General features: G+C 41.2%; 1 protein-coding gene across 1 annotated transcript in view; it reads right to left on the bottom strand.

Annotated features, from left to right (window-relative positions):
* HERC1 (HECT and RLD domain containing E3 ubiquitin protein ligase family member 1) overlaps window positions 1–10,544 on the bottom strand; it is a 214,249-nt gene extending 203,705 nt beyond the window's left edge. The window contains exon 1 of the mRNA XM_077829256.1: window positions 10,467–10,544. The gene's annotated coding sequence lies outside the window, so the exon portion shown is untranslated. The remainder of the gene's footprint in view (window positions 1–10,466) is intronic.
* Window positions 10,545–13,488: the final 2,944 nt, after the last annotated feature.

Raw genomic sequence — 13,488 nt, 5'->3', positions numbered from 1 at the left:
TGATTTAAATCACTAGTTAGGAAGACTCAATTTAATCACAGATTTCTACATAAAAGTGCATTCTTGCTGGTTGTTATAACCTTAATACATATTCTTCACAACTCAGAGATAGATGTAGGTTTCATTTTTAGAAGGTACATAAATCACTTTAAAAATGTATAGTATTTTGAAAACTTTTCAGATTAGTTTTACAGCTATATCAGAAAATGAATAATTGTTTCGTTATTTCATTTACCAAAGGCAGTGGTACCCAACCCAGTGCCCGTGGGTGCCATGGTGCCTGCCGGGGCATTTTTGGGCCCCCACAGGACACCGCCCGCCGAAATGCCACCAAGAAGCGTTGCCGTTTCTTGCCGGCATTTCGGCAGCAGTGCTTCTTGCCGCTGCCGCTTCTCAGTGGCATTGTGTCCAGCGCCTGCCACCGTCCTCTGAGAATAGCAATATGCAACAGCAATATGCTATTCCCACAGAAAAGTTGGGGACCACTCACCAAAGGTAATTGAAACAGATATTTATGAAGTCATTGGGAGGTGAACTATCTCCAATTCAACAGGTTAATCATTAATATTGGGAGGATTTTCTTGACATGCTGTATTAGGAGGAGACCACCACCAGACAGAGATTTAAATTGTTTTATTTAATCAAAACAACAATGTTGTGTGTTCTGGATTTTTTTCTTCAACAGCAAACATAATATTTTAACAAAACATGCATATGAATTTTTGTATGTAGTTAAACATTCAAGTTTTTTAAAATCAGGTTTGTTTTTGTTAAAATTGTTTTGAACTAAAATAGCTGAATGAAATATTAAAAAAAGTTAAATCGACTATGTCAGCCAGCTCAACATAAGAAACTTAAAATGTTGGCTTCCACAGCTAACAGTCATCTTCACCTTCATTTTCCTGTTTCTTCATAATCTGGAAAAGGAAAACAAGCTTTCCTGCTTTTTCAGGTCCCAAACAATTTCTCAGTTTGGAATGAATTAGTCCAAAGGAAGAAAATATTTCTACACTGACAGAAGAAGCTACTGCTGTTAAAAGTGAGATTATCACTTCAACAGTCTCTGAATCCAAGCACTTAAGTGACTTCCACCAGTTCACTGGTGTGACTTTCTTTAAATCATCAACAAACATATTTCTTGAATGGTTCACCCTTAGCTCTGAAGTTTATTATAGTTGGCATTATGGAGGGATGATAGTTGAGTTGGCTATGACATCGACATCCAGCAGCTGAAGAGGAGAAGGTTTGACCCAGGTACCAAGTATTGAGAATACTTGCAAGAAAGTGAGCTGCAGATGGTGCTTGTCCCATTCGTTTTTTTAATGCTTGTAATTTAACTCTGTCATTGCATATTTCTCTTTTTAAGATAGCATTCAGTTCCTTCCAAATGTCAACAGCAATAGAACAGCTATTTCCCTGCATTTTGTTCAAGGCTACAGAAATAGGCTTCAGGGTACTCAGTATGTGTTCAACCTTTCTCTTAAGCCCAATTTTGAGAACTTTGGCTGTGACAGTGCCATCTATTTTTTCACAATTTTGTTCACAAACTGTCATCAGATTAGGCAAGTTTTTGAGATAGTGCTCAAAACAGTCCACTACTGAGTTCCATCACACATCTTGTGAAAGAGTTAGCTTGGTTCCTCCCACTTTTTTCAGAGCAGCTGCTGCGAAGTGGTTGTTACAGAAGTATTTTGCAATTTCTACATTAGTCTTTATTTCTGGAACACTGAAGTCTTTGGCTAGGAGGTGCATCAAATGAACACTGCAACTGTATGTTATTAGCTTGTGACTGTCTTCTCTCTCTTCTAAATAATTTCTTCTCATCTTGGATACATTTGCAGTATTCTCTGTGACCAAGCTGCGTACTAGACATTTGAATTTTTTTTTCAAAGTTTGTTATAGCTTTTACTGCTACTTCTTGTAAATATTCTGCTGTGTGTGCGCATTCCTGATGTATCAATTGTTTCTGTAAGGAAGACATTCCCTTCTTCTGTTGTCACACAAGCACACACAAGAGGATCATTGTGGACATTGCTCCACCCATCAAGACTCAGGTTAACAATTTTTCTAGACCTTTGGCACACTGCTCAATTGCTCTTTCATACACTTTATCCAGCAATTTGCCTGCGACATCTGCTCTGTTGGGTGGACTGCATCCTGGTCTTAATGACTGAACCATGTTAATTAAGTGTGGGTTCTCAATCATACAGAAAGGAGAGTTTGTTGCACAAACAAACCAGGCAATTTTTTCATCAATTACCTCTTTTTGTAATCTGCTGGTTCTTATCACAAACTTATCTATGATTGTTTCTGGATGATGGAGATTTTTTTTTCTTTTTTCTGCAGGTGATATACTGTGGCTATGTGACATATATGATGTGACTGAAACACTATCCTTGGCAGATAACTCAAACTATAGAAAATGATGGTGATCTTGAAGGTGGATAGTCTTCAGAATCCTGTATGTTGAGGATGGATTCTCCTAAACAAAGTAAATCAATCCAGTTATTTAATTAATTATTATTACCATACTGCGCATTTAGTATGCCTCATTGCATTCACTGATACTCAGTACTACTTTAAAGGTGAAATTGTAAAAGGAAGATCTGCCTATTTCAGATATTTATTTTTTTATCTCAACTGGATCTAAAATGATAGTACCTGTGATGTTGCACTACATGTTTTATGAAAATATGCTAATGAGCGTGAATATAATGTAACTGGAATATGCTTCATGCAAAAGGTCTCTTGTAAGGTATCATACAAAGCTTATAGTTTACTGAGTGTGTTCATCCTATTTGTATGAATGTATCATTCTTGTATGTGAAGCTGGAAATATGATGTAACTATTCTAAGTGTGGGCTATTAATGATGGTTCCCATTAACCAGGACAATTGGTTGTAAATGGCTCAGTTTACTTGTAAGCCTTCCTGTGTTTATGTGAGTTAGGCCAGAAAGAATGGCAGCTTGGGGTCTAACAGGACGTGCGACCATGTCACCTGGTACTGAAATCCATTTTAAACCTGGTGTTTTTCCATTTAGAAGGAGGGGTGGGGATGCAGAGAGACAAAAGATTCCCGCCTTGGGCCAAAGCTGTAAGAGGGGGTGGAACAAAGAAGATTGCCAGTCATGAGAAATCCCCTAGTTACCACCTGAGCTGGAACTAACAAGAACTGTACCAGGGGAAAGAATTGTGCCCAGACTAGAAAGGTGTCTAGTCTGTCAGAGAAGCTTATTTGAACATCTCTAAGATTGAGATTTACCTGTATTCAGTTTCTTAATGTATTAGGCTTAGACTTGCATGTTTTGTTTTATTTTGCTTGGTAACTTACTTTGTTCTGTGTTATTACTAAAACCACTTAAATCATACTTTTTATACTTAATAAGATCACTTTTGTTTATTAATTAACCCAGAGTAAGTGATTAATATCTGGGGGAGAAAACAGCTGTGCATCTCCCTCTATCAGTGTTATAGAGGGCGGACAATTTATGAGTTTACCCTATATAAGCTTTATACAGAGTAAAACAGATTTATCTGGGGTTTGGATCCCATTGGGAGTTGGGTATCTGGGTGCTGGAGACAGGAAACCTGCTGAGCAGTTTTGGTTAAAGTCTGCAGGTTTGGGGGCGTGGTTCAGACCCTGGGTCTGTGTTGCAGTGGAATAGCATGTCTGGCTCAACAAGACAGGGTTCTGGAGTCACCAGCTGGCAGGGAAAACAGGCTCAGAGGTAGTTTCAGCACATCAGATGACAGTCCCAAGGGGGTCTCTGTGACCAAACCCGCCACAGTACCATTGAGTAACAACTATATTTTTTGCTCAAACATGAGAATTCAAGAATAGTCCAGAAAGGAAGACAGGCAGGCCTTAAGAAAGTATGAAATAAAAATGTTTACCAACCTGAAGATCCTGCATGTTCAGACATGTTCCTTTCATCATCTTCAGCGCAGCTTCCTCCTGAGAAGAAACACTTCTCGTGATGTTGTTTCATTTGGGCAACCAAGCCTTGTATTTCTTTGTTGCACTGTTTGCATTTTTCGCGCATGTCTGTCTTACCCGCAGGTAGAGGAACTTCATTAAAATATTCCCAAACTGGGTCTCTTTTATGGCCTGCTGCCATTATAGGTTTTACCTTCTAGTGAGAGAATAGTATGGTAGATCTCAAATCAATGAAGGCTACACTCAGAAAGACCTCAGGACTTCTGGAATGTGCTGCTCAAACAGTTTCACTTTTGTTTCTACTGCCTGTCACTTCTCACATTTATCTATTCCACCCCCAACAAAATCTTTTAGTCATTGAACTTTTTGAAGCTTTTCACTTTTAGAGAGAGGTTTGGGATTGAATCTGTGTACACAAATTTGAAGAGGGACAATAGGGTTGAGGTCTGTTATTTCTCACCTCTCTATATTATTTTATTTATTTATTTAAAAACATTTTTGCTGTTAACAAGCATGTTATCTCTGGAGACACAAATCCACAGTTTGAGAACTGCAAAACTAAGCATCTCTGATGGTATCTTCTAGACTGAGCACTGAGTCCCATTGGGTAGAACAATTAACCTAAATAATCTATACAGAAGACCCTGGAACTCCATAAAATTGGGTCTCTAATCCATGAACTATTGGAACTCATTTACAAAACTTTTCTTAAACATTACATGAATATATTGTCTCATACAATAGAATTAGAATTTATAATCCCTATTCCATGATGAGATATCTTTAAGCTATAATGTATCGTAATTAAAATGATCTTTAGATAAATGCTTTTTGAGGAAGAAACCTATAAAAAAGTCTGATTTTTTTTTTGTTTTAAAAAAAATTGATTTTTATCCACCCTGGTATCTGTGTATTTAAAATTTACAAGTGTACATAATTCAATTAAAGTTATGTCAAGGTCTCTGTTAGGTTTATAAATGGGCTATCAAGCATATTTTTGCACTTGTCTTTTTTTGGTCTAGGTTGGGGGGCATAACTCAAAGAGGGGGCTCAGCTCAAAAAGTTTGAAAACCGATCTAAAGGCTGATGCAAGTGATAGGAGCACCATTTATAGTCTAGGGACAGCACCCTAGTACAGTGTCTCTCAACCTTTCCAGACTACTGTACCCCTTTCAGAAGTCTTATTTGTCTTGCATACCCTAAGTTACACGTAATTTAAAACTTGCTTACAAAATCACAAATAAAAATACAGAAGTGTCAAAGCACACTATTACTGAAAAAAATTGCTTACTTTCTCATTTTTACCAGATTATAAAATAAATCAATTGGAATATAAATATCTTACTTACATTTCAGTGTATGGTATATAGAGCAGTATAAACAAGTCATTGTCTCTATGAAATTTTAGTTTGTACTGACTTCGCTAGTGCTTTTTATTTAGCCTCTTGTAAAATTACGCAAATATCTAGATGATTTGATGTACCCCATGAAAGATCTCTGCGTATCTCCAGGGGTACCTGTAACCTCGTTGAGAACCACTGCCCTAGTAGATTCCTACCTGCTCCCAGTTGCTGGGCTTCTGGCTTCTTTCCCAGGCATTCCCCTCAACATTTTTCTTATTACCTAATCATTTTAGTTCTATATTAGATGTCTGGTAAAATGTGGGGTAATGGGAGTCTGGAGGGGCAACTGGATGGGCAAAAGAGGGAGCAATTGATTCCAAAATGTTAGAAAACATTAGTACAGCAGAGAAATTATGGGGCAGAAGAAAGATACAAAGAGGAGACAGAGTTGATAATGTTATAACTGAATATGTGATAATTAGGGCTGTCGATTGATTGCAGACAACTCTCGCGATTAACTCAAAAAAATTAATCATGGTTTTAATGACAGTTAAACAATACAATACCAAATGAAATTAAATATTTCAGATGTTTTTCTACATATTCATATATATATATATATATATATATATATATATATATATATATATAGTATTCTGTGTTGTAATTAAAATCAAAGTGTATATTATTATGACAGATCTTGCACTGTAAAAATGATAAAACAGTACTTTTTAATTCACCTCATACAAGTACTGTAGTGCAATCTCTTTGTAGTGAAAGTGCAACTTACAAATGTAGATTTTTGTTACATAACTGCACTCAAACACAAAACAAAGTTCACTCAGTCCTACTTTTTATTCAGCCAATCGCTAAAACAAACAAATTTGTTTACATTTACAGGAGATTATGCTGCCCTCTTCTTATTTACAGTGTCACCAGAAAGTGAGAACAGGCACTTACATGGCACTTTTGTAGCCGGCATTGCAAGGTATTTTACGTGTCAGTTATGCCAAACATTCATATGCCCCTTTATGCTTCAGCCACCATTCCAGAGGACATGCTTCCATGCTGATGGCGCTCTTTAAAAAAAGAAAGCATGCATTAAATTTGCGACTGAACTCCTTGGGGAGAATTGTATGTCCCTTGCTCTGTTTTACCTGCATTCTGCCATGTGTTTAATGTTATAGCAGTCTTGGATGATGACCAAGCACATGTTGTTTATTTTAAGAACACTTTCACTGCAGATTTGACAAAACACAAAGAAGGTACCAATGTGAGATTTCTAAAGATAGCTACAGCACTTGACCCAAGGTTTAAGAATCTGAAGTGCCTTCCAAAATCTGAGAGGGACAAGGTGTGGTGCATACTTTCAGAAGTCTTAAAAGAGCAACACTCTTATGCAGAAACTACAGAATCTGAACCATTAGAAAAGAAACTCAACCTTCTGCTGGTGGCATCTGACTCAGATAATGAAAATGGACATGTGCTAGTCCGCACTGCTCTGAATCGTTATTGAGCAGAACCCATCATCAGCATGGATGCATGTCCCCTGGAATGATGGCTGAAGTATGAAGGGACATATGAATCTTTAGCACATCTGGCATGTAAATATCTTACAATGCCAGCTACTACAGTGCCATGCAAATGCCTGTTCTCGCTTTCGGGTGACTATTGTAAACAAGAGATGGGCAACATTTACTCCTGCAAATGTTAACAAACTTGTTTGTCTGAGCGATTGGCTGAAGAAGAAGTAGGACTGAGTGGACTTGTAGGCTCTAAAGTTTTACATTGTTTTGTTTTTGAGTGCAGTTATTTTTTTGGTACATAATTCTATATTTGTAATTTCAAATTTTTTATCATAAAGAGATTGCACTACAGTACTTGTATTAGGTTAACTGAAAAATAATATTACTTTTGTTTTTTCTACAGTGCAAATACATGTAATCAAAAAATATAAAGCAAGCACTGTACACTTTGTATTCTGTGTTGTAACTGAAATCAATATATTTGAAAATGTAGAAAACATCCACAAATATTTAAATAAATGGTATTCTATTATTGTTTTACAGTGCGATTAATCGCACAATTAATTGTGATTAATTTTTTAAATCGCTTGACAGCCCTAGCGATAATATACAATTGTTTTATTTGTATGCAGTACTGTTGTAGCCGTATTGATCATATTAGAGAGACAAGATGGGTGAGGTAATATCTTTTATTGGACCAACTTCTGTTGGTAAGAAAGACAAGTTTTCAGGCTTACACAGAGTTTTTTATTTGTTTAAATTGCAGGGGGTGTACCCTTAAGGCATAATGCCAAGTATTTTTCACAGCGGCTAGTAGGTTTAGTCCACAGACCAGTACATGTTGGGTGAATTACTGACATCCTGATTCAAGATATTCCTTCCACTTACCAATATAAGATTTCATCTGTCTTCACAAGGCCCATCACCTAAGTTTTCTAGGTCCCTCTGGAGTTCTTTAGTCTTGACTAACCTAAATAACTTGGTCTTCAAGTTCACTCCTCTTTTACAAATCATTAATATATTAAACTCCACCCCACCCAATCTCTTGTTTTCACCTGCTCATAATCAAGGCTTGAAAACACCCATCTGCCCACATAAAACTGGAGGAAGTGAGCTCAAAGTAATCTGCTGCTTTTGAGAAAAGCTAAAAGTAGTGGAGCTACCCAAAGAACTGAAACTCAGAAAGGAGTAGCAGAAATCCAAAGGTAACAGCAAGAAGAAAAGGAGAAGAGTTGAGCAGCAGAGACACCTGCCATACATACACACACACACACCCCTCAAGTCTGGGCAAAGCGAAGCAAGGGGTTCCCTGCCAACAGCTAGAAAGGGCTTCAAGTTTATCAGACACATACTAACCAGAAGCCAACACAAAAGATGAAGCCCCTAAGCAGGGTCCCAGGACAAAACCGTGGTAAGAATTGTATTACCCTTGCTCTATCCAGTCGCTGGAGGCAGGGGAACTGGTCTTTTAATCAAATCAGACACACTACAGTTCACTGCTTCCTCCCACCCCCTTATCTTTTATCAGCCTGGAGCAAGTAGAGTTATCAATTTTCAAATCCTGTTGAGAGTTTTCTAACAAAAAAAGGTTCTTTTTGCTGAAACTTTTCATCCATTATCCCAAAGGTAAGAGTTTTTTTGGAATGTTAAGTTACATAAGAGTGATAATTTTTTTAACAATTATAACTGGCTGACAAACTAATATTCATGTGCAGCATGAAACTGCTACTAAGTTTAGAACTGTATGCTTTTGTGCCCGTTTCATTGTGGGGTTCTACAGCTGTGTAGTCCAACTATGGCAGTATGCAGAGAAAACAGTAGATAGTCTCCTTCCTCCTTCTAAAAACCGAAATGCATGGAAATATAAGCTAATGTCAGTCACACTTTTATACAGCTCCAGAGTCAGGAAGTAAAAATAAGATTTTATAGCAATCATTACTCACCTACATTACACCAAAACAGTATTTTAGAATAGTAATTAATTGTACTTTAAGATCCAGTGGGTTCCAGTTCTGTCCTCCTATATGCACTATTCCTATTCACTTCAGTGTGGAACAAGTGTATTTGAGAGATAGATTAGGTACTGTTTGTACAATGTAGACAAGTTAAGGTTACTGTGAACCTTAACTTTTGCATTTCCAGCCTCAAATATTTCATACTACAACTATGTTTATACACTAACTTCCATGATATAGAGAGAGTCCTAAAGAACTGAGATCCTTCAGGATGAAAGATCTTCACAGACAATGTATCTTATCACTAGTATTAAAAAAAAAAACCCTCATGCACAGTAGGCTCTTTGTAAATATAGTAAATCATTTCCCACCTTCTAACAGGGAATACTACTATAGCCACATAGAGGCATTTAAACTGGCTTGATAAGAAGGTCAATCACAAGAGGCAGTTGTGACCAGAGGTTACACTGGGCAAGTTCCCAGGCACTGAGTAGCCCTTGCTATTGATTGGTAACGTCCACAGCTACTGGATTCAAGGATAAACACTGCAACCAACTGGGACATCCAGAGGGGGGAAACCTGACCCAGCCTTGCAATACAGGAGCTGCCTGTGGGAGTGTCCTTCTCTCCTACCCTCCAATCTCCACCCTTTCCTTGATTTTTTTCCCCTGCACCTCTACTATGAAATTTCACCAAAATTTATGAGACAAAATCATATCCCTACTCATGAGTTACGCAGCCCAGAAAAAGACAACCTGCTCAGGTATGTTATTATCAACACAGGAAAGAACAGGTCAAACAGGGATAAGGAGGCTCTATACCTCAACACCCTGCTCCCCGCTAAGTGGGGTGCAAGATGAGGACAAATATGTCTAGAACACACCCCAAAAGCAGTCTATTTAGAGAACATAGAAAAAGCTGCATGCAGGCCAAAATGAGCCATTATGGCACCATTCAACTAAGGTCATGAAAAAAATAATTTGGAAATAAAAGTATGAGAATACTTTCTCTCTACTGCAGTTAGAAGCCAGCCAACAAGCCACAGGGTGCTACACAACTCAGACAACAGGTCAGGAGATGTGTACAACACTTAAGGTCGTACATGTCATTAACAAAAGTCTGCACGATTAATTTCTGCCTTCATTTTATGACAACAGCCAGAACAGCCCAGAACACAGAATTACATACATTGCACATGCTACAATCATTTCATAGTTACCATGAGATGAGCACAGACTTAGAGGACTTGTGGAGCTCATTCCAACATACAGCAAAAAAGTACCTTATATTTAATACTGTCTAAAAGAAGAGACTTGACGAGACCTCCAGTCCTGAAGGGAAACTTCCCTCCCTAAGGCCCAGGAACTGGGGAGCGGAAGGGGGAATATCTGGCTTCGCTTCATTTTCTGCCCTTCACTCCACCCCATACACAGCTTAACCCTTCTGCCCTGCCTTGCCCTGACCAAAGGGGGCTCAGCTCCCGCCCCCCACAGCGCCATGGGGGCGCAGCCCCCGCCCCCGCCGGACCAGGGGGCGGCAGTCAGTTGGGCTTTGAACCCTGCTGCGGAAGCGGCGCTGAGGAGCCCCGACCCTCCCAGCCCGCCTCGCCGGGTTCGGCCCTCCCGACCCCGCTGCTGCCGGCTGGGGACACGCCGAGGCCGGGGACGCGCACCGCTCGCATTCGGGGCGGAGGGAGCCAGTTACCGGGGTCCAGGCGGAGCGGCAGCTGGTCGGGGTCCGGGGGTGGCGAGTCCCGGCCCAGAGCCGCGTTCTTTCCGCAGCGGCGGCAGCTTGTCAAAGAGAAAACATGACGTGGGAGGGCGCGGTGAGATCTCGCGGGGCTACCGGACAACTCTCGCGAGATCCGGTCGCGGCTTTCCCTGGGCTCGAGTCCAGGGGGCGGGGCAGCTGTAGCAGTCCCACCCTTTCTGCGTCGGGGCTGAGCCTGCTGGGCGGGACCGCGCGTAGCAGGGACCGAGGCTGCGCTCCGCCTCCACGTGCTCCCGCCACACCCCCACGAGCCGCGCGGCAGAGGGCAACGTGCAGCTTGTTCCCCGCTGTGCGAAGCGCCCCCCAGCACAGTTTGCACCTGGCACCCCGCCCTATGCCCCATGTAGTGTGTCCCTGGCACCGCGCTGTGCCGTGCCCTCTGCCATGTCCCTCTACGCCCCCCAGCACAGTGTGCACCTGGCACCCCGCCCTATGCCCCATGTAGTGTGTCCCTGGCACCGCGCTGTGCCGTGCCCTCTGACACGTCCCCCTACGCCCCCCAGCACAGTGTGCACCTGGCACCCCGCCCTATGCCCCATGTAGTGTGTCCCTGGCACCGCGCTGTGCCGTGCCCTCTGACACGTCCCCCTACGCCCCACAGCACAGTGTGCACCTGGCACCCCGCCCTATGCCCCATGTAGTGTGACCCTCGCACCCTGCTATGTCATGCTCTCTGACACATCCCCCTACGCCCCCCTGCACAGTGTGCGCCTGGCACCCATGTCATCTGTCACATCCCTGGAGCCCAGTAGCACAATGTGCACCACACCCCACCATGACCCCCATGCATGGTGTGCACCTTTTGCCTTGCTGTTCGATGTGGCCTGCCACATCCCCACCACCACAGTGTGCACCTTACACCTACGCTTTGCACTGTGGACATGCGCCCCTTCACTCCTCCCCACTGCATCCCTGGCCACACGATGCATTGTGCACCCTACTGCTATGTGCACTATGCTCCTGTGATCAGAATGTACCCCTATGTTCAGCCTTTTTACAAAACTCTGATGCATTTTGTACAAAGTATGCCTTGTGAGGCATCTTTTGAAAACTCATAATCTGCTGAACATTATTGTCTTGGTAACATATGTGTGGCAAGATTGTTAAAGTTATAAGATTCCACTGTATAACATTGCTGTAACATGTTTCAGAGTTAGAAAGGCAGGCCCAAATCAGTTCCTCAGAGATAAAAAGCAAGTCAGCGCCTCAGTCACAGCACCCCCAACCATAGCCATCAAAATGCTCACCCCAATAACCCCTCCACGTACTATAACGTGGGTCTCATACCCTCATCATACTGTGACATATACCCCTTCCAGGCTCCCCAAACACCACAAGTCTTTGCCGTACCTCAATGCGCTACACATCTCCCTTCAGCACGTGTCTCCCTGCACCTCTGCTCACCCTCAATATAATGTTCACACAATGGTTATAGCTCTTTATACACATTAACGAATTTCACTGCTACCCCTTTTCCATAGATGGGGAAAACTGGTGTACAGAGTGGTTAAGGGACTTACTACTGGTCACAAAGCAAGTCTGGTGTGGGGTTGTCACCCATCCCAAATTTTGCAGGACATTTCCTAAACTCAGGGGACAGTTCCGCTTCAAGTGACAAAGCAAGGCTGAACTAAGGGCCAGAGGCAAATCTGGGATTAAAAACCACAGGAATTCATTGCTCCCATGCCCTATTCAGTCTACAGTACTTTACTACATCCTAAAATCTAACCCTGGTTTCATGAGATTGTCTGTCTGCAGCGGGAATAGAATCCATAATGTTCTGCTCAAAAACAGATGATTTGAGTTCTCTGCAGTTCTTGATTCACTCAGGATGAATGATAATCTCCATTAGCAATAGTTAGTATTATACTACTCTCCCACAGATTGCAGCCACAGAGGATAGTGTTAAAGAGATGCCATCAACTAGAAGACTCATTTCTGTTTGAAATTTTTGCAACCACTTTAGTTACAAGTAGCACCTTGGTACGCTGGACAGCTTTTTGTGTAGTCACCTTCACTGTTCCCCATGCATTATCAGTTTCTCTCTAGTTGAAAAGACCTTTCCAAACAAGCATAAACAGGGGGGGGGGCAGGAGGGGGGAGAAGAGAAACATGATAAAATACATAATTTTTAAACATTCAGGACATACTATTTAAAAGTGCTATGTCAGAAGCTAGACTTTTTTAGCAAATGAGTAAATTACTATAAATTAAGTTCCCAAGTGTCCTTTTAACTCTCAAGGAATTTAGACTTGTGCACATTTAATATTTTTAAACTACGAAAACTTACATAGCAAGTTGGTCAAACTCTCAAGCTTCTGACAAATTGCTAATGCGTCACCCACCTCCCCATATAGCAGTAGCACCAGAAGCCCGAGTCAAAAGGCACATAAAAAGGTCACAGTCCGTACCCTGAAGCGCTTACAATCTAAGGCTCCAATCCTGCAATTTAGTGTATATGGGAATACAACTGCACCTGCGTGGAGCCCCCATTGATTTCAAAATCTGCAGAAATACAAGTCAATCTCAAATGGGGCCTAAGAAGGTAAGCAACATATGAAGGGTAAAGAGGGAAGGAAGCAAGTATACAGAAACTAATAGTAAAGAAGGCTATTTGAAAAGAATCAATTAGAAACACATCACTGGTCTTAACTCAAAATGCTTCTTCCTATAGCTTCAGCATATACATTTAAAAAAAGATACATAATATGTAGTCTGGGATTTTCAAAGGTATCTAACTCCCTTCAGTTCCTTTAAAAATCCCATCCAAGATTCCTGCTATCAGATACCTGTCTGTGGACCAAGGAAAACAAAGGAAAAAATCTAGGTTATTGTGCCCAGTTTATAACTGCAAGCATAGCATCCACCAGTATGCTGCTCAAATTCCTATGGGGGAGGAAGACAGAATATAGCTATGTTCTTCCTACAGTTTCAATTGGATGTATTATTCTTCATC

This window comes from Eretmochelys imbricata, chromosome 10 (assembly GCF_965152235.1).
Source record: "Eretmochelys imbricata isolate rEreImb1 chromosome 10, rEreImb1.hap1, whole genome shotgun sequence".
Taxonomy (NCBI): Eukaryota; Metazoa; Chordata; order Testudines; family Cheloniidae; genus Eretmochelys; species Eretmochelys imbricata.
Note: the sequence above shows the minus strand (reverse complement) of the source record. Positions and strands in the feature narration are given on the sequence as shown.